The sequence below is a fragment of the Panthera pardus genome, unplaced genomic scaffold, assembly GCF_024362965.1.
Source record: "Panthera pardus isolate Hobbes unplaced genomic scaffold, ASM2436296v1 HiC_scaffold_27, whole genome shotgun sequence".
In the NCBI taxonomy this organism is placed as follows: Eukaryota; Metazoa; Chordata; class Mammalia; order Carnivora; family Felidae; genus Panthera; species Panthera pardus.
In genome coordinates, this window is record NW_026526843.1 from 4621737 (window position 1) to 4644003 (window position 22267).

At 39.6% G+C, this 22267-nt stretch overlaps 1 pseudogene; it reads right to left on the reverse strand.

Annotated features, from left to right (window-relative positions):
* Nucleotides 1-1485: 1485 nt before the first annotated feature.
* Nucleotides 1486-19494, reverse strand: LOC109253701 (non-histone chromosomal protein HMG-14-like; annotated as a pseudogene).
* Between the last annotated feature and the right edge of the window lie 2773 nt (nt 19495-22267).

Consider the following 22267-nt stretch of genomic DNA (forward strand, 5'->3'; position numbering starts at 1 on the left):
AAATAAAACCCTCTGACGGAGGCTTAAGGAGCCCTTTCAACTTGGTCATGTGAGTAACCCCAATAACATTTCCAGAAGGTAGCATGGTTGGGGAATGAGGCATTCAGATTAACGGAGGAGAAGGGGAGATTTTTTTTTTCCCTTTATGTGATAACAGTTGTTCCTTGCTGATGCTGCCCCAGCAGAGAGGATTCGTGTTTACTCCTCGATGAGAATGACAAGTGCTCTAACTGATCTAAGCCCTCAGTTACGGATGTTTACAAATCCAGTCCTTTACAAACCCAGACCGTCAGTCCTGGTGATAGCTCACTTAGCAAGAGGCTCGTGAAGCCTCAAAAATCCAGGCTATCTCGGGTGACTCTGGTGGAGCAGAATAAGCCTGGGGAGAGGGGAGGGAACACTGAATCTGTCTGTGATCATTCTCTCTAGCATCCCGTGTTCCACAGGAGAGTGTGATTTTGTTCCTGTGGAGTACTTTGAGCAAATGGTTCAGGTATGTTTGAGTATTTACAGGGGCAAGGCCAACCTGTTGTAATGTGCTGAGTTGTGACTCCAAATTCCTTTATGACAATGGCCAGACAGTGTCGAAGTCTGCCTCCACACAGGCCATAGGCAGCTGACTTCTCTCCAGTCCTTATTTGTTTCAACAGTAATGCTGTTACCTGCTCTTTGGTTATTATTATGTAAACTTACTTTGGCAAAAGTGCTCATCCTCCCTTTTCCTGCTCCCACTGTACGTTGGGGCCCGGCTCAGTCCCTTTACTTTCCGCTCTGTCTGCGAATGCACTGTTCCATCTCTGTCTCCCCCACTAGGGTGTGAACTCTTTCAGGACAGAGACTACGCCTGACTTATGTTTGTATCACTAGCACCTTGAATGTAGTGGGCATTCAACAATGTCTGATGAATAAATGAATGAAGGAAAGAACAAATGAAAGAATAAAAAATGGTGAAAGGGGTTAGACTAGATATCTTTTGAGAGCTCCCCGCTATAGGCCGAATCAACACCTCCTCACCCCAATTACAACTGCATTTTGCATAGATTCAAGAATAGATAACAGAATGATTCAGAAGAACATAGGAAATTATAGATGAGTGCATGAAATCTCTCATATTTCATATGCTGCCTTCCGCCAAAATTTCCCCATCTTTGTCTCCTTTCTCCCGCGGGCTAAGATCTGCTTTTCTCCTTTCTGAGGCAAAGAGAGAAAACTCTGACATTGGCAGTTCTCCACCAGCCTGTGCCGCTGTTCATTCTAAACAACAGCAACAAACAAACAAAACCTCCCCACACCTTACTACCTTCTTGATGACAGCTCCTGTACAATGCAGTATTTCCTTGGTAAATGCAGCTCTTTGAAGCTAAACTGCAGCCTGCAGCCTGCAGCCTTTGCCCCAGATGCAGGAAAGCCAAGGATGTGCCACCTGCACACCCTGTCACTTCCAAATACCGCTGATGGCTGCAGTTAGCATATGTGAAATAGTTCTCAGCAGCAAAGATCTCTTTCCCGCTGTGTAGGTAGATGGGTAGCCAGCTTTGGAGTGCAGGCCTCCTGGGCGGTGCAGGCTTCCCCAGATTCCACCCGCGCCTTCAACTTCTGCCGATTGCTTGAAGGTTCTGGTTGTCCTGGTGACAATTAAGTGGGAGTGTGACTGTAATACCGTTAAAACCTTTACATTTTACGTAAGGTCAGAGGAGAAAGCAATTTTAAAAATAAAGTATACTTAAGTAGTTCATTATCAAAGTTGTTTTTCTTATGTACTTCTGGAATTATGTGAAAGTTTAAAGGGCCAAACACTCAGGTACAAATAGAAGGCTTCCTAATGCAGGTTATTTTATTAAGAGGAGAGAAACAGTGAGTGAGAATGAGACACAGAGAGAAGGGGTGGAGAAAGAGGAAAATATGGAAATAGAGACGGACTGTTGGTTTCTCTTAATACTGTTTCTATCAAAGGATTCCTTTCGTGAACCTAGAAAGGCAGGCAAAGGAGAACAGTATGAAGAAAGGCAGTGGAATTTAAATCGATGGTTCCTAACGATGTGTAATGAATGACTAAGGCTTAGATCAAAGCCCAAAAGCAGAAGAGCAGTCCAGCCTTGACTGTAAAAGTGAAAAGTCAAAGCACACATTAAGGGTGGCCCTTTCTGGCCGCTACCATCCTTCTGTAGGGCTCTTTGTCTTTTAAGGAAACATATGCCATAGCAGCAAACTAATCACAAGTGGACATTCTCTTTTATTAGTATTGTTTTTCTTACAGAGAGTGAATGCACCAGTGGGGGAGAGCAAGCGAGAGCGAGAGAGCTGGGGGAGGGGAATCCCAAGTAGACTCCACGCCCAGCATGGACCCCACCATGGGGCTTGATCCCACAACCCTGGGATCATGACCTGAGTCAAAATCAAGGGTTGGACGCTCCACCCACTGAGCCACCCAGGCGCCCCACAAGTGGACATTGTTAAAGGTGTACTTGTGTGCTCCTTTACTGCATAGGGGTCCGAAGACTGATCTCCTGACTGTATCGTTATAATAATGCAATGGAAAGACCCAAAGCTGGCAGCCTTGGCTTTGTAGCTTCCAAGAACCCTAACAAAAGTCAATTTCCAGATGCTTTCTCCTTCCAGAAAAAGCATCATAAGAAGACGCATCAGGGTTTCTTCATAAGAGTATGGAAATCTGATGATCCTCTGGGAAGACATTGACAGTTTCTCTCCTTCTCCTTGTCCCACTCCTCTGTGCAGTGGGCTGTGTGCAAGTGGGGTATGCCCTGCCACCAAGAGTTGGCTGCATTTCAGCAGCAAAGAAGAAAGACACCAGAGAACCATGACTACTCCTTAATATTCCTGACCATGATTTCTCCTGAGTCCCATTATGTATTTTTCAGCATGCTTCTGTTACTGGATCCTTGCTTAAAGTCCTTTTTAACACTGTGCCACCCAGAATTAAAAGGGTGTTGAATGTTGCCCGTTACATTTGTTTCTTGGCCCTGAACTGAGTCACCATGCCTGTCAGCACAGTATACAACCTGCATGCGACCAGGTTCTTTATATTTGGAAGAGTTAAAGTAAATCACCTAATTTAAAATAATTTTTTTGAGAGAGAAAGAGAGAGAGAGCGAGCGAGCAAGTGAGCACGAGTGAAGGACAGGGGCAGAGGGAGAGACAGAGACAGAGACAGAGAATCTTAAACAGGCTGCACGCTCAGAGTGAGCCTAACATGGGGCTCCATCCCGCAACGCTGGGATCATGACTTGAGCTGAAATCAAGAGTCTGACCCCCAACCAACTGAGCCACCCAGGCACCCCAGTCACCTAACTTTTAAGATTCCTCAATTCAATCAGTGGAGGTCCTTGTCCTTCCTTAAGATGCTTTTCCACATCAGTGGGGACATTCAATTCGTTTTTCATTTTGACCCTAAAGGAATGCCCACTAAGGGAACTGACAAGCTAAGTCTTATTTGAATAGGTGGGGCCTGGAGTTTTCACAATAAGGGACTCTTGCTGAGTGGTTGAAGGCTTGGTTGTGTGGAAGATGTGGTCAATGAAAGTAAAATGCTACTTAAATCTTCAGGGAACAGACTGGTGCTCTACCCTGTAATAACCACCGCCTGCCTAAAAAGCATTCAGACTACTTTGTGTCAACAAAACTCTCAGCATCTACAATATCCAAGTGACTTTTATCTTTAAAAGGTAGCCTCTCCAATGCCAGTACTTTACCTTTTGGAATTCCTCCTTTAAATGCCTTTAAAGCCAGTATCTGAGTCATACAAGAAAAGCACACTCATTCCTTCAGATCCACACCTAGTCATTGAACAAAAACCCAGTTTGATCCACCCCCCATTGCTCATCAGACTTGGCTCTTGGAGGTTATGTGTCTTTTCCAAAAATTCGAGCCACTCTCCAAAGACCAAACTTTCACACCACTGAGAGTCATAGGAATGGGTTCCGAAGACGGTTCCCAAAGAGGAGGGCCGAAATGTCGAAGTCCCTGAATCCCACTGGAATAATTGCGTGGCCCCCAAAGGGACAACACTTATTTCTGTTTAAAAAAATATGGAATACTATTTAAATAGCGAGGAACGGTAAGAAAACTTAGTTTAAAGTGGATATAAAATCTAGACTTTCCCATTTCTAAACATACAAATGGGGATAAAACCACTAACGTCAAAGGACTATTATGATAAATAGATGAGACATATGGATACATTTTATATCCATATATATACCATATGGATATGGGTATCCATATACCCAAAGTGGACATTCAAGAGTAAGATGTGTATGTATGTATAAAAGTGGGCATAAGTATTTGCATATCTGCACACTACATAAAATTAGTGCTATTGTATTTCTGTCTTTTATCTATGAGGCAAACATGAAGAAGATGGAAATGAAAGGGATGAACAGTTGAGCTTAGATGGATTCAAAGAGTAGAAAGGTGAATGCAGATTTCAAAGTAGAATAGGGTGGCTTGAATTTTACTAATGATTCACTTTTTCTTTCTTAATGCCAAATAATGCTATTTGAAAAAGGTTAAACCCTCTGAAGACATGACTGCATTTAAATACAATGAAAGAGGAATTCTCAGTAACTGCTAATGGTGCCTAATTACTCCCCAATTGACTTAAGATTTATTCTTATTCTTATTCTTCTTATACTGGAATTTCAACACAAAACATATTTAATCAAAGGAAGCTAACTGAATGAATGGAGAAGCTTAATTTCACTTCACTTGAACCAAATTTTCCCAGATGAGTTTCTTTTTCAGAAATATAATACTTGATGCCACTCAAGACCCTCAAAATAAAGTTAAATACAGGATTTATCACTGACCTTTGAGTGAGTAATTAGTCTTAATATTTCTCTTTTCCTTTCCAAATTATGTACTCAAAAGATCATGAGGGTATTTCTCCAGTCAAACTGAGCATTCAGTTATTGATGGCAGGTAAGAACTCAGTTAACTGGAACTCGAACAATTAGAACTCTCAAGGTACTAGAATGTTGCCAGTTTACTACTAAATACTACCAAATCTTCTGGAAGGGAGGGAGGGTGTCTCAGCTTTACATTGAGCGCAGTTTCCTACAATTTTCCTATGACAGCTATATAAGGAAACAGGGAACTCATTAAAGGTTTACAAAACACTCCATGTGCTCCTCTCTGTGACCTGGCCCCAGCTAACATGTTACACTTATTTCTTCACACATACTCTTCCGGCCATTCCGAGCATCTCTCATTTTTAAAATTCTTACAATAACCTTATGAAAGATGTCATGTGTTTTAATTTTACAGATGAGGAAACTGAGGATTGGTGATGTTAAGTAACTTGTCCCAGGTCACATAGTTAGTAGTATTAGGACTGTATTTGGATCCAGATCATTTTGACACCAGAGCATACATCTGCATGACGACCCTTGAACATTGCAAAATCCTCAGCTAGCATAGAAATACTGTATTGCGGGGCACCTGGGTGACCCATCTGACTCTCGGTGTTGGCTCAGGTCATGATCTCACCGTTTGGGAGATGGAGCCCCGCATCAGGCTGTGTGCTGACAGCGTGCAGCGTGCTTGCGGTTCTCTCTCCGTCTCTCTCTGCTCCTCCCCTGCTTGCCCTCTCTCTCTCTCTCTCTCTCTCTCTCTCAAAAGATACAAACAAACTAGGAAACAAAAAATAAACAAACATTAAAACAAGAAATATTCCGTTGCATTCATTAGTGTCTATGTCCTGAGTGGCCCATGAAAGTTGTGGCTTCATACGCATAAGAAATATTTTCAGCAAGAAATGAAAAGGGGGCTTCTATTTAAACTTCAGTTAAATATGGTTTCTTCTAATTCTAAAATGCCAAGTTAAAAGAACAATTTCCATCAATTAACAGAATAAAGTTATCCATATGGAGTAGGTGTTCAGATCATAATGCAATAATGTCAGAAATTAATAACAAAATTCACTCAAAACTTGATACTTAGGGAAAGATTTAAATGCCCTAACAGAACGTATCAAGAAATGACATCAGCAAAAATGACAGTGGGAACCTCTGAAATGTTTTTCCTAAAGGCAATGAAAAAACTAGCAAAAACTTTACGAATTACCTTTTTCAGAATTCCGGAATGCTAAAAGCCTGTGTTAATTTCCAGAGTTCTGTAAAAAGGTATAGTATGCAAGTGGCAACAAAAAGAGGGCTAGAATGGCTATCCTAATATCAGACAAAAATGGACTTTAATTCAAAAATTGTTACTGGAGAAAAAGAGGGATGTGTCATAAGGATATATGGGTTAATCCCTCGATAAGATATAATAATTATAAAAATACAGGCACCTAAAAACAGAGGTCTAAGATACATAAAGCAAAACTGACAGAATTGAAGGAAGAAATAGTTCACTAGTATTTGGCGCCTTCAATGCCCCACTTGCAATCATGGATATGACAATAACGGAGAGGAAACAGAAATCTATACAATATGCCACCCAATTACAGCAGAATATACATTCTTCTCAAGAACACAGGGAGCATTCTCTAGGATAGACCAAATGCTAGACTATAAACCAAGTCTCAATAAATTAAAAAAGACTGAGATCATACAGTATACATTCTCCAACCACAATGAATAAAAGTAGAAACCAATAATAGAGTAACATTTGGGAAAACCACAAATGTATGTATGGATGAAATAATGCTCGCTGAATAAACAAGGGGTCGAAGAAGAAATCACAGGTGAAAGTGGTTTGAGATGAATGTAAACAACAAACAACAACTTACGGAATGCAGCAAAAGCTGAGTTAGAGGGAAATTTATAGTCATAAACATCTATATTAAACATCAGGAAAGAACTAAAACAAATAACCTGAACTTCCAACTTAAGAAACCAGAAAAAGAAGAGCAAGCTAAACACAAAGCATGCAAAAGAAATGGGATATTAAAAATTAGAGCAGACACTAATGAAGGGAGAATAGGAAAAGAATTGAGAAAATTAATACAACCAAAAATTGGTTTGCTCAATGACAAAGAAAACCGGCAAACTGTTATGTGGACTGACCAAGAAAAAAAGAGAAGTCTAGTTATTAAGCTCAGGATTAAAAGAGGGATATTTCTACCAACGTTATAGAAAGAAAAAGGATTATGCAAGGATACTATAGACAATTATAGACCAACGACTTAAGTAACGTAGATAAAATAGAGAAATTCCTCAAGAACACCCTCTATACAAATTGACTCAAGAAGAAGTAGAAAATCCGAATTGATATCAGGTAAATAGTTTAAAAACTACCACAAAGACAAGCCCAGTCCCAAACAGCTTCACTGGTAAAATCTCCCAAGTATTTAAATAAGAACTAACAGTGATACCTCACGAACATTTTCAAAATATCATAGAAGAGTGTATGTTTCTCAAGTCATTTCACGAAGCTAGTGTTACCCTGAAAAACAAAGACAAAGACATCATGAGAAGAGAAAACTACAGAGCAGTGTCTCAAAAGTTTGTTTTTGATTTGAGAAAGCAAGAGAGGGGGGGAAGTGAGAAAGTGGGGGGCGGCTCCTTCATACAAAGGACAAGCACCGTACTGAACCCCTCACTACCCACCCCACTGTCATGCGACTTCTATGATCCCACATCACAACAATTTTATTCAAGTCCGCTTCTGTGTATTGAACATCCAATACGGGCTAGGCCTAGAACAACAAGGGTGAATACTGCAGTTTCTGGCCTCTGGGAACTTATAGTTCAGTGTGAGTGACAAGCACATTAGTGGATAAGTACACAACGATGTATTTAGGGCTCTAGTACATGTGTGCACAAAGTGTTGTAGGTTGGGGTCAGAAAGTACAGGGACATAACTGCATCGGAAAGGGTGTGTACTTTGTCCAACAGAAAGTCCTTGAAGCTTTGTGAGCGGTGAAGTGACATGGTCAAAGGAGCATAAAAGAAAATCTGGTAACTTTGTGTAGTAAGGACGAGGACATGGGAGAACTTACAGGCAAGAAAGTAATTAGGAGACCATTTGACTAATTCTGGCATATGACGACAAAGATTTGAATTCAAGTTGTACTGGTGGTAAGGAAAATAAACGATGTCCATTAATTTAATGGACGAATTGAAATCAACATGGCCTGGTGGCTGAGTGGTCAGGAAGGGCAAAGCAGAGAATGGCTTTGTGTGTCTGTAACTGACAGTGTGGTGGAGCCATAACAGAAACGGAAGGCTTATGAGAGGGGCACAATTCGAAGGAGAGAGGCTATGTTGTGTTTTCAGCATGTGTGTTTTGAGTGGCAATTGAGCATCCAAGTGGAAATGGGCAGCACGTATCTGGGCACGTATGCTTGACCATAGAAATGAAGTGTTTATGAATCTATACATGTGTAGTAACAGTGTAGTAATATACATACATAGAATATTACATACATCAAGCTCAAGAGAAGAAGGGAGGGGGGAAGTTGGGGAGTGTAACTTTCATTTATCAGTAATATTTTATTTCTTAAAAAGGAAGAGAGGGCGCCTGGGTGGCTCAGTCGGTTAAGCGACCGACTTCAGCTCAGGTCATGATCTCGTGGTCCGTGAGTTCAAGCCCCACGTGGGGCTCTGTGCTGACAGCTCAGAGCCTGGAGCCTGTTTCGGATTCTGTGTCTCCTTCTCTCTGACCCTCCCCCGTTCATGCTCTGTCTCTCTCTGTCTCAAAAATAAATAAACGCTAAAAAAATTAAAAAAAAAAAAAAAAGGAAGAGAGTCTGAAGCAAGTATGGCAAAATGTTAATTCTTGTATGGTCTCAATAGTAGGTACATAGGTGGGTATATTATTTTCTTTACTTTCTGTGTTTTAAGATTTTTTCATAACTAAACAAAATAAAATAAACTGAAAATTCTATTAATTAGAATGTACAATCTCCAAATTTCAAGCACATTGATATTTTAACCTAGAAAGACAAAATCTAATCCTTTGATTGTTATGATGTACAGCTAATCCATGGAGTTGTTGAAGTCAATCTGTTGCCTCCAATAAATTACCAGAAATTTAGTGGCTTAAGACAATACAAATCTATTCCCTTATGGTTCTGGGTGTCAGAAGTATGGAAGGCATCTTGTTGTGTTAAAATCAATATGTCAACAGGACTGGTTCCTTCTGGAACCTGTAGGGGAGAATCGCTTTCCTGCATTTTCTAGCTTCTGGAGGCCACCTGAATTCCTTGCCTCTTGGTCCCTTCCTTCATCTTTAAAGCCAACAGAGTATTTTGTCTCTCTCTCTCTCTCCATCTATATTCATGTTGCCTTTCCTCCTATAAGGACCCCTGTGGTTGAGCCTACCCAGATAATTCAGAATAACTTTCCAATCTGAAGATCCTTAACTTAATCACATCTTCAAAATTTGTTGCCATGTGAGGCAGTATATTCACCGGTTCTAAGGATTAGGATGTAGAGATATTTGGGGGACAGGTGGGGTGCTTATTTTGTCTCCTACATAAGCTCTTATTTGTAAGCTTAAAATAATAATAATAATAATAAATGACAATTACTAAAAAATAGGAAACTTTTTTAGCATAAGGTTTTTTAATAAGTTGTAATATTTATTATAAAACCAACAAGTGGAAATAATAAAGTTTTTCTGATTAACACAAAATTAGAAATAGGAATCTTACATTTACTTCAACCATCTATTTTAGATTTGTAAATTTTGGTTACACAGTATCAAGGCAATTATTTTTTTTCCCAGCTCTATTAAGGTATAATTGACATATAACATTGTGTAAGTTTGAGGTGTACAACATATTGATTTGATACATTTATATATTGCAATATGATTACCACTATAGTTGGCTCATACCTCTATCATATCATATAATTGCCGTTTCACCTTTGTGGTGAGAACATTTAAGATCTACTCTCTTAGCAATGATCAAGTATATAATACAGTATTATTAACTGTAAACACAATGCTGTACATTAGATTTCCCAGAACTTAATCATTGTTTTTACTGTTTATTTATTTTTGAAAGAGACAGAGACAGAATGCGAGTGGGTTAGGGGCAGAGAGAGAGAGGGAGACACAGAATCCGGAGCAGGCTGCAGGCTCTGAGCTGTCAGCACAGAGCCAGATGCGGGGCCCGAAGTCACAAGATGCGAGATCCATGACCTGAGCCGAAGTCAGATGCTCAACCGACTGAGCCACCCAGGCGCCCCGGAACTTAATCATTTTCTAACTGGAAGTTTGTACTGTTCGACCAACCTCTTATTTCCCTCACCCTCCAGCCCTTGGTAACTACCATTCTACTCTCTGTTTCTACGAGTTTGGCTTTTGGAGATGCCACGTTCACGTGATACCATACAGTATTTGTATTTCTTTGTCTGAATTGTTTCAGCTAGTATAATGCCCTCAGGGTCCATCCATGTTGTTGCACATGTCAGGATTTCCTTCTTTCTCATGACTCAATAATATTCCATTGTGTGTGTGTGTCAGTATATATCACTATATATATATATATATATATCTGTTCTTCCATTGGTGGACCCTTAGGTTGTTGCCATATTTGGTTATTATAAATAATGCTGCAATAAATATGGGAGTATGGCTATGTGTTCAATATCCTGTTTTCATTTCCTTTGGATACATACCCAGAAGTGAAATTGCTGGATCATATGGTAATTCCATTTTTAACTATTTGAGGAACCTCTATACTGTTTTCCATAGTGGCTGTACCATTTTACATGTCCACCAATAGGGCACAAGGGTTCCCTTTCTTCACATCCTCACCAACACTTGTCATGTCTTTTTGATGATAACCATTCTGACAGGTGAGAGGTTACATCTCACTGTGGCTTTGGTTTTCATTTCCCTAATAATTAGTGATGTTGAGCATCTTTTCATGTACCTGTTGGTCACTTGTATGTCTTCTTTGGAAAAATGTCTATTCAAGTCCTCTGCCCATTTTTTAATCAGTTATTTGGTTGTTGTTGTTGTTGTTGTTGTTGTTGTTGTTATTGAGTTGTAGGAGTTCTTTATATATTTTGAATTTTAACCCCTCATCAGATCTATGGTTTGCAAATATTTTCTCCCATTCCAGAGATTGTCCTTCATCTTGCTGATTGTTTCCTTTGTCATGCAGAAAGTTTTTAGTTTGGTCTGTAGTTTTCTTTTCCTGTAATGGCATTATCTGACTTTGGTACTAAGGTAATGCTGGCCTTGGAAATGAATCTGGGAATGTTCCCTAATAGGAAATGATAGAGCATTACCTAATTTCTGGTGTCCTAATGATGGTGCTGAAGAAAAAGAATGGGTGTATAAGACTAAGAGGAGACATTAGGTTCCAGGAGAAGTCAAACTTAAGAAACCAAGTTTTTAACCAAGCGAGGACAATACTGAATTGACTATTATTATTTTGTTCTCAGCAGTAAAATATTCAAATTACTTTTTAAAGTTAAAAAAAATCAAATCAGAGAATGGAACAATCTATTCATATATTTTGAAGAGAAAAGGGCTAGTCCTCTTGGACCAAAGGGGAAATAATTATTTGGAAAGCTATAGATGAGTTGCTACCTATGGTCATGTATTCTTGATGCAAAGATAATGATAGTGATTAGTAATAGTGATCATAGTAGCATTTATTGAATTATTATTATGTTAGGCATGCTGCCAAGGGTTTGTATTTAATCTTCACAACAATCCAATGAAGTAATTAATAAGGAAGTCCTCGCTTTTACAGTGGAGGAAAGTAAATCTGAAGTACATCAAGTGACATATCCAAGGTCACATCACTTACAAGTGACAGATCTGGGTCAAGAACGCAGGCAGTCTACTTGCAACACATGGATGGACCTCGAGAGCATTATGCTAAGTGAAATAAGTGAGACAAAGAAAGACAAATACAAAAGATTTGTGGTTACCAGAGGCAAGGGGTAGTGACAGGGAACTGGAGAAAGGTGATCAAAAGTCTCAAACTTATAGTTATAAGATAAATAAGTCCTAGGAGAGTTGTGATGTACATCATGATGAGTATAGTTACCGCTGCTGTATGATAGATATGAAAGTTGTTAAAAGAGTAAATCCTGGGAGTTCTCATCACTCATCACAAAATATATATATACATATATGTACATATATATATACACATATATATGTATATATATATTTTCCTTTTGCTTTTTTTGTATTTATGTAAGATAATGGATATTAACTAAGCTTACTGCAGTAAACATTTAATGATACATGGAAGTCAAATCATTACGGTGTACACCCTAAACTTATTTATTTGTTTGTTTGTTTGTTTTTATTAAATATAATTTACTGTCAAATTGGTTTCCATACAGCACCCAGTGCTCATCCCTAAACTTATACAGTGCTGTATGTCAGTTATATCTCAGCAAAACTGGGGTGGGGGGGAATCCCAAGCAGTCAACACTAGACTCAGCACCAGAGATGCAGTTGTGGCCCCAAACTGCCATGGCCCCTACCCTCATGGGACACAAGCTGGTAGAGGTTCTGAGAGGAATGTGTGCCAGTGACCTGAGATTGTATGTACGAGGAACTTGACTGGTCTAGGGGATCCAGAAATACTTCATTACATCAAAATCTGATGCATGAGTGAATGTGAAATAAGCAAATGTGGTGCAAGACAGGGACACATTTAGGGAAAGCATTTCAAAAAGAAGGATTAGCGTATGTGGAGGCAAAAGCCCTGTAGCTAGAGCACATCCCACGGACAACAACAACAAATGGTTATTGTGGCTCGAATATCGTGAGCATAAGGAAGTATGATACACACTGAAATCAGAGAGGTGAGCCACGTTCAGCTCGTGTAAAGTCTTACAGGCCATTATAAGGAATTGGGGTTTACTCTGAGGTGGTGGTTATGAACTAGGAGTGATTTTGTACACCCGTCCATCCCAGCGGCTATTTGGCAATGTCTGGAATAATTCTGGGTTGTCACAACTGGGGGGGGGGGGGGGCTGCTCCTAGACTCTAGTGAGTAGAGGTCAGGAATGCTGCTAAACCCCTGACCATGCACAAGACAGTCCCCCCGCTGCAAAGAATTTTTGGCCTGAAATGGCAATAGTGCTGAGGCAAGAAAAACCTTTTTCTAAGGGTAATGGGGAACTATTGAAGGGTTTTAAGTAGGTAAGTGCCCAAGTCTTACATGTATTTTAAGACTGATGTCTTATGTCTGATGTCAGCATGCAGAACTGATCATGGAGAGATATGTAAGCTGTAAGTAAGGGTATAAGGATATAAGGATACTTACAAGGATATAAGCAAGCTACTTAAGAGACTTTTATAGAAGCCCAGGCAAAAGATGAGTATGGAATTGCCTAGGCTTGTAGCAGTGGTAGCAGAGAAAAGTGAAAGGTTCAACTTCTACTTTGAAAGTAGAGACATGATGACTTGCCAAAGGATAGAATCGAGGTGGGTGCAGAAAGAAAGAATAATCAAATATGGTACCCACGTTTCTGGCTTTAGCTGATGGGTGGATGGGTGGAGGTATGATTAAGTGAGAAAAAGATTGAGGGAAGCAAAATGTGGAGCGAGGCATAACATAAGTTTGTTCATGGTAGTTATGAACTGCCTGCTTGGTATATAAATGAAGACACCAAGAAAATAGGTGTATGAGTTTAGACCTCAGAGGAATCAATACTGAAGAGATATATTCATGAATTTTCCATCTAGAAGAACAAATAAAGAAGTATGGAATGTCTGTGGGCAAGTCTTTATCTTCTGGAGTGAGTATCATGAAAAGGTCCTCCAAGCTGTATCCTCTCCTCAAAGGTGTCTTTTGGTGTCATTACCAGAGATACTTGCTGTTGGTTGGGTCATGGGGCTTACACAGTCTCACATGTCTTATATTCTGTAAACTAATATTCGTATTGCTTGAGTGAAAACCAAGCAGTTTTTGTTTTCATAAACCACGCAGTGTCAAAGATGAACATGATTGTGTGAGTTTTCCATTTCATATTTGCAGATAATAGTAAAATTCTTTCACATCCGGTGTCTTCAGTTTGTCTATCACTCTAGAGCTCAATTCAATTCCACTGCAGCTAGAAGAAATGCTGAGGTATGATGCACTATTGGCCAAGGCAAAGCAGCTCTATGTCACTTCAGATTTTGCTACATTCAATGATCAATGAATCTGTCTGTCTATCTCCACCTTCACTGCCATTATGCTGATGCAAATGGAAAATCCAGTTCTGGATTTCCACAACTGGCTCATATTTGGGCTCCTCTTTTTTTTAGAGGGGGGGGGAGGGAGAGGGACAGATGGAGAGAGAGAGAGAGAGAGAGAGAGAGAGAGAGAGAGAGAGAGAGAATATTAAGCAGGCTCCATGCTCCGCATGGATCCTGATGCAGGGCTTGATCCCACAACCCTTGGATCATAACCTGAGCCAAAATCAAGTGTCAGACACTAAACCGACTGAGCCACCCAGGTGCCCCTGGGCTCCCTGTTCTTAATCCATCCTCCAGACAGCTGCCAACATTGATTATTTAAAAACATAAATTAGAACTTACTACCTAAGTCCTTAGAACTTTCCAGAAATTTCCCATGACATAATACAATCAAAATCCTCACAAAGGCTTTACATTATGCATAACTTGCCTGCCTTGCCATCATCTCATACACTCTCCCCATACTCACTGTTTTCCAGACACACTATCCTTCTCTATGGGCCAACTTTGCCCTTGCCTCAGGGTCTTAGCACTTGCTGTTACCCCTGGATGGGCTATTCTTCCCCTGAGTATGCCTGTAGCAATAGCCCTCCCTGTTCATAGGTCTTAGTCACCACTTCAGAGAGGGCCATCTCTGACTCCATTTATTAGCTGTATAACACTGAGTAAGTTGCTCAACATTTCTAAGCCTCTGTATTCTCATCAAGGAAATGAAGTTAAAGAGAGCTCTTATCAAGAGAGGGGTGTGTGGGTGGCTCAGTCAGTTGAGCCTCCAACTCTTGATCTTGACTCAGGCCATGATCTCATGGTTCATGATATGGAGCTCTGCACTGCCAGTTCAGAGCCTGCTTGGGATTCTCTGTCTCCATTGCTCTCTGCCCCTCCCCTGCTTGTGCTTTCTCTCTCTCTTTCTCTCTCTCTCTCTCTCTCTCTCTCTCTCTCTCTCTCTCTCTCTCTCCTCAAAAACAAATAAATAAAAATCTTTTAAAAAAAGAAAGAAATTTTAATAAATGATTCTGACAAAGCAAGTCAGCCATCTGGAAGAAGATAAAACTAGATTCATATATTTTTTTTACTATGTGTAAGAATAAACTATATAGATCAGGGAAGCAAATGTGGGTGAATTCCTCTTTAAGCTGAGTGTAGGGAAAGTCTTGCTAATTGGCTTAAAATGCAGAGGCAATAAAAGAAAAGATTGATAAGTTTGACTACATTAAAAAACAATTTATGTACATAACCCACCCCCACCACAAATAAGATAAAAAAATAATTAAGGGAAACTGGGAGATATTTACACATATCGTACATAAAAAGCTGCCATTCCTAAAATATAAAAAAAAAATCTTAAAAATTGAGGGGAAAGGCCAAAATACCTGAGAGAAAAATGGGCGAATGACACACAAGGAAAATTCCCTACAAAAAACGTTTTTAAATGGACCTTAAATGCATGAAGAGATACTCAATTTCCTTCATGATGAGAGTAATGTAAAGTAAAAGTACGCTGGGATACCGTTTCTCACATGCCAGAGTGTCAAAAACTAAAAGGTATTAAAAAAAGACTCTGCTTTTTGTGTTGTTGATTTTAACTATTCTGACAGTTGTTAGGTGATACCTCATTGTGGTTTTTATTTGCATTTCCCTGATGAGTGATGTTGATCATTTTTTCATGTGTCTGCTGGCCATCTGGATGTCTTCTTTGGAGAAATGTTCATGTCTTCTGCCCATTTTTAAATTGGATTATGTTTTTTGGGTGTTCAGTTGTATAAGACCTTTATGTATTTGGGATACTAACCCTTTATTAGATATGTCATTTACAAATATCTTCTCCCACTCCATAGATTGCCTTTTAGTTTAGTTGATTGTTTCCTTCACTGCGCAGAAGCTTTTTGTTTGGATGTAGTCCCAGTAGTTTATTTTGCTTTTATTTCCCTTGTTCAGGAGACCTATCTAGAAATATGTTGCTACAGCTGATGTCAGAGACCTTACTGACTGTGTTCTCATCTAGGATTTTTGTGGTTTCGGGTCTCATATTTAGGTATTTAATCCATTTTGAGTTTATTTTTGTGTAGAGTGTAAGAACTTGGTCCAGTTTCATCCTTTTGCGTGTAGCTGTGCGGTTTTCCCAATACCATTTGTTGAAGAGACTGTCTCTTTCCTATTTTGTCAAAAGTTAATTGACTATGTAATTGTGGGCTTGTTTCTGGGTTTTCTGTCCTGTCCCGTTGAGCTGTGTGTTTACTTTTGTGCCAGTACCATACTGTTTTGATTACTGCAGCTTTGCAATATAACTTGAAGTCTGGAATTGTGATACCTCCAGTTTTGTTTTTCTTTCTCAAGATTGCTGTGGCCATACAAATTTTAGGATTGTTTGTTCTAGTTCTGTGAAAAATGCTGTTGGTATTTTGATGGAGACTGCATTAAGTCTATGTGTTTGCAAGAGGGCGTAGAGACAGGAAACCCTCATGCTCTATTGAGAATGCAAACTGGTGCAGCCACTGTGGGAAACAGTATGGAGTTTCCTCAAAAAGTTAAAAATGGAACTACCGTACGATCCAGTAATTGCACTACTGGGTATTTACCCACCAAACACAAAAATTCTAACTCAAAGGTATACATGCACCCCTATGTATATTGCAGCATTATTTACAATAGTCAATTATGGAAGCAGCCCAAGTGTCCATCCATAGATGAATGGAAAAAGAAGAGGTGGGATAGGGGACCCAGGTGGCTCAGTCGGTTAATCGTCCGACTTCGGCTCAGGTCATGATCTCACGGTTCGTGAATTTAAGCCCTGTGTCGGGCTCTTGTGCTGACAGCTCAGAGCCTGGAGCCTGCTTTGGATTCTGTGTCTCCCTCTCTCTCTGCCCCTCCCCTGCTCATGCTCTCTTTCTCTCTCAAAGGCAAACATTAAAAAATTTAAAAGAAAGATGACTGGATAAAGAAGCTGTGGTATATAAAGAATGGAATAGTATTCATCCATAAAAAGAATGAAATCTTGCCATTTTCAATAACATGGATGGATCTAGAGAGTATAATGCTAAGCAAAATAAGTCAGAGAAAGACAGATACCATATTGTTTCACTCATATGTGGAGTTTAAGAAATAAGATAAATAAGCAAATGGAAAAAAGAGAGAGAGTGAAAGAAACAAACCAAATCTTAACTATAGAGAACAAATAGATGGTCATGAGAGGGGAGGAGGTGGAGGGATTAGAGAGTACACCTACCGTGATGAGCACTGGGTGATGTATGGAATTGTTGAATGACTATGTTGTACATCTGAAACTAATATAACACTGTATGTTAGTACTGGAATTAAAATAAAAAACTTAATTAATGAGTGACTCTGCTAGTGAAGCTATGAGTAAGCAGGCACTCTCATGCATTGCAGGCCAGAATGCAAACTGGTGCAACTCTCAATGACAGGGAATTTGTCAGTACTTAACAAAATCGCACATGCATTTGCTTTTTGACCTAGCAATCCTACTGTATGGTGAAGGTTCACCCCCACCAGTGCAAAAATAGATATGCACAAGGTTCTTCATCAGGGCATTGTTTGTAATTCCAAAATATTGTAGTGTTTGAATAAACTATGGTACATCCATATAGTGGAGTACTATGCAGCTTTGTAAAATAAAAAATTTTTTTAAATGGGAGAGATGTGTATGAACTGAGGTGGGGTGATTTCCAGGATACAGTGTCAGGTGAAGAAAAGCAAAGTGGAAAACAGCATGTGCAGTATGCCTCATTTTGTTTAAGAAAAAAAGGGGAAATAGGAACATGTGCATGCATCTGCTCATTTGTGCGAAAAAAACCCACAGGAAACATAAGCTAGGTACTAATGAGATCTGTTTCCTACAAGGTGTGGGTGGGAACCTGGTAGAAAAGATGGACAGCAATGAAGTGAGCGAGATACTTCTCTGAGAATTCCTCTTTGAACATTTCTAACTCTTGGAGCCATGTTAATGTTTCACGTGTTCAAAAAAAGACAATCAATAAAGCCAATAAGGATTGGGGAAAATACTAAAATGGAACAACAATAAACAACCCATGAACTGCACTTCAGTTTTTTTTTTAATGTTTATTTTATTTTTGAGACAGAGAGAGACCGAGTGCGAGTGGGGGAGGGGCAGAGAGAGAGGGAGACACAGAATCCGAAGCAGGCTCCAGGCTCTGAGCCATCAGCACAGAGCCCGACGCAGGGCTCGAACTCACAAACCATGAGATCAGGACCTGAGCCTAAGTCTGACGTTCAACAGACTGAGCCACCCAGGCGCCCCTGCACTTCAGTTTTAAATGCAGAACAGAACTGCTCTGAAGAGCAGAAAGAGAAAACTAATTCAAATAACTCTTTTCTTTCACACTTGGGATTTTATTGGTTGTTTGAAGATTAGTACACAGATATTATGAACAATTAGTTTAAATTTTAATGTATGTACTGAAAATCTAAAAAGCCATGTAGTTATGAGTTCCCTCTAAACAGTTTTTCAGGGACCTTGCAGCTTAACATTTAGAGGCAGTTTTCCTTAAGAGGATATGAAGTATCAATACCCTCAAATGATTGATAAGCTTCCAAATTGTAAGTTGCCCTCATTCAGAGTTTAATATCATAGGTACTGCATGCATGAGTTTTCAATCTTTTACAGCATAAAACAAAATTATTAGGCAAATGAGACTACCACAACTAAATACAGCACAAAGTGCACACAATTCTGACAGGCAAAGCCAAGGTGGGAGTGGTTTACTTTAAGAAATAATTCTACTAAAACCCAACATGGAAAAGAAGTCACTTCAAATGTTGAAGGCACAGTAAAGGCATGACCATGACTCCAAATTGCCATTTCACATGCTTTGTATTACAGGATATAAAAACAAAACAAAAACCCCGAACCACAAATGATTTCACCTATTGAATGAAAGCATTTACACTTAACAAATGAGGTAAAGCTCATTCTCTGCTTAAAAATGTTTCTAGAGCTATTAGAAAGCATGCATTTATGAAGTAGTTGATGACACTCCTATGCCTGTTACAAGGATACAGGGACCACTAAGACATGGTACACATCCTAATCAGACTTAGCTGCTTCTCTCCTGCTTCATTAGAGGCTGTATTCTACGTATTTTCAGTTCTCCGTTTTCTGCAGGTCAATGTTTCCTTTCCTGGTTAGTCACTTTGGCCTGTTTGCCCTTTGTTCGCCTTTTCCCTTCTGTTTGCACTTGTTTTGCCAGAGGATTTAGCCTTTCCTGCTAACTTTTTGGGCTTCGTTTCTACCTTTGAAGGAGCAGGTTTCACGGACAACCTCGCAGATCCCTTGGGCTCTCCCTTCACGGCCCCTTCGACTGCATTGACCTTCTTCCGGGGCATCTTGGCGGTGGGGAGGGTAAGAGCAGGCCGCTTAGTGCAGAGAAACTTCACGAAGCTGAGCTGCAGGGCCACTGCCCCTCCTTCTGCCCTCTGATGACTTTCCAACAGTGTATTTGGACAATATGACCTCGGGCTAAAGACAAGAACTCTAAAAAAATATTGAACTCTGGTTTGTAAACTGCTTTTTCTCAGAGGCATGGGTTAGACATAACTGAATTACTTTCTGTGTATTCTAGGACTGACCAAATACATCGATATATGGTGGATAAAGCCAGCCAGGTTTGCATTGTCAGAGAAGGGAGTTACAGATTTGGGAAATAGAAAAAATAGAATAAACCTTGTAGCGTTGGATTGGGTTTGGAGGTATCAGTGCAACCTAATGGATTTTTGTATAGAGATATGTGAATAGATATAGGTGTATATGAGTGAATATGTGTGTCTACTTTCTAGCTGCATTGGCAGAGGGGGCTTAGAAGCAATGACACCCAAGAAACAGTGGGCACACCTAGTGTCAGATCTTGGCTTCTAAATACTCAGAGGAACCCAAACTCCTTGAAGAAATGGCTGCTTTTCAGGCTGGGGCAGGAAAAGAACAAGATGAGTCTGTAATAATCTGGGGTGTCAGAAAGTAAGAAGCTGTTCAAAGCACGAGGTGGGGATAACTCAAAAGGAAACAGAAGCCACTTGTTAGGGGATTCCACCGACCAAATAGAGGATAATTTGGGCATCTAAATAAATGATAGTATCTAAGATTTTATCCCTTTAAATAAAATAAGAATCCATGAGTCCATATTGATATAATAATTACAGAAGAAATAAAAGGAGAAGGGTAAGGTCCTTCTTGGAGTAGAAAGCCAACTGATAACTTGTACAAGCAATAATGGAGGTAGAAAAGTATCATTTGGCAACCGTAAGAGTAATAATGTTTTCAGGCAAGACTCAACCAAATCTAGCGTGTAAAGGTTTGAGGATATTTACATGGTTTCAAAGTATTTCCCCCATATGAAGCTTATTAATTACAAAGGGGGAAAATAGGTCACAGTGAGAAAAGGTTGGCAGATTATCACCTTAATCAATGACCAAAGTTAACATCACCGATAACGAGACTGATAACATCATGTGTCTCCTGATATGATGCATAGAGAAGAATCCGACATCACTTCAGGGTTATCCTTAACCCAAGATGCATGACCTAAATATAATCAAGGGGTGACACTAGGCAAACTCAAGCACATCTCTTTTCACATATCTGTATCTATATAAAAATCCGTTACGTTGCACTGATACCTCCAAATCCAAAAAGTACTGTTAAAATACATACTTAAAATTTTTTTTTCAATGTCTTGAAACGTAAAGGAAGATTGTGTTTCAGGTTAAAGGGAAGTGACAATTGAATGTACCACGTATTTCTGTATTTTATCATTATAAAGGACATTATTGGGACAACTGGCAAAATCTGAATGGGATCTGTAGATGGATAAATAATATTGTGTCAATGTTAATTTACTGATTTTGATCACAGTACTGTTATGTCAGAGAATGCCTTTGCTTTTAGGAAATACACACCAAAGTCTTTCAGGATAAAGGGCCATCGTGTCTACAACTTACTCTCAAATGGATCCGCAAAATAGTCACAATGATATGTATATGAAAATAATAAGTATGTATTTGTATACTGCGTGTATAAATGCAATATGATATGTATATTTATATACATATATGTTACATGTACGTATGTAGGAAGGTCCCTACCTTGCACAGATATCTTAAAGATTAAAGAGAATATTTATAAAAGGATTAGGCCTGTGCTTGGTGCATTAGAGATGTTGGATACATGTTAGTGATTGGTGTCATTGTTGGCAATTAAACCTTAGTTTCCTCACCTCTGAGATGGGATTACTTATGCATCCCCTAGAGACTATTAACTAAGATAATGTTTGTAACAGTGAGGTGTGAACCTTAATGTTCTCTGGAAAAGGCAATTGGTAATTACTAAAATTATTTTTCAATTTTAGGATACTTCCGTAGTGCTTGTTGAGTAGTCGTATTGACTCATTTGATCTTCATAACAACCCTATTGAGCTAAATACTATTATTAGCTCCTATCATAGGTCAGGAACCTGGCCAGAGACCGTAACTCACTTGCCCAAGGTCATACCGCTAAGAAGTTGTAGATCCAGGCTTTGAGACGAGGTGGTCTGACTCTAGAGTTTGCATTTTTAACTGCTATGCTATGTTGATTGTCACTTCTTTCGCTACTTCACTGTAATTTCACATATCTTGACACCTTGTTCCCCAGGTTTTAAGAGGCATTAGGCTGGTAATGTCCCAGGGTTTGGTGGCAATATCATGGTAGCCCTCCACGTACTACTTAACACAGTGTCGTTTGGGGTTTTGTATAATTTTTTAGACGCTCTCTTTCGTTTCTTTTTCTTTTTTTAAAATTTATTTATTTATTTTGAGAGAGAGAGAGAGAGAGAGAGAGAGAGAGCCAGCAAGGGAGGGTCATAGAGAGACGGGGAAAGAGAGAGAATCCCAAGCAGTTTGTGTGCTGTCAGTGCAGAGCCCAACGTGGGGCTTAATCCCATGAACCACAAGATCATGACCTGAGCCAAAATCCAGAGACAGACTCTTACCCTACTGAGGTAGGTAAGCCACCCAGGTGCCCCTTTTCATATTGAAGGAGGCTTTTCCCTCTTGTGTATCATGCTTGTATTCTCCCTAATGGAAAACTATAAGGAACCTTTCTCATTTCACTTGTTTTTTTTTCCCG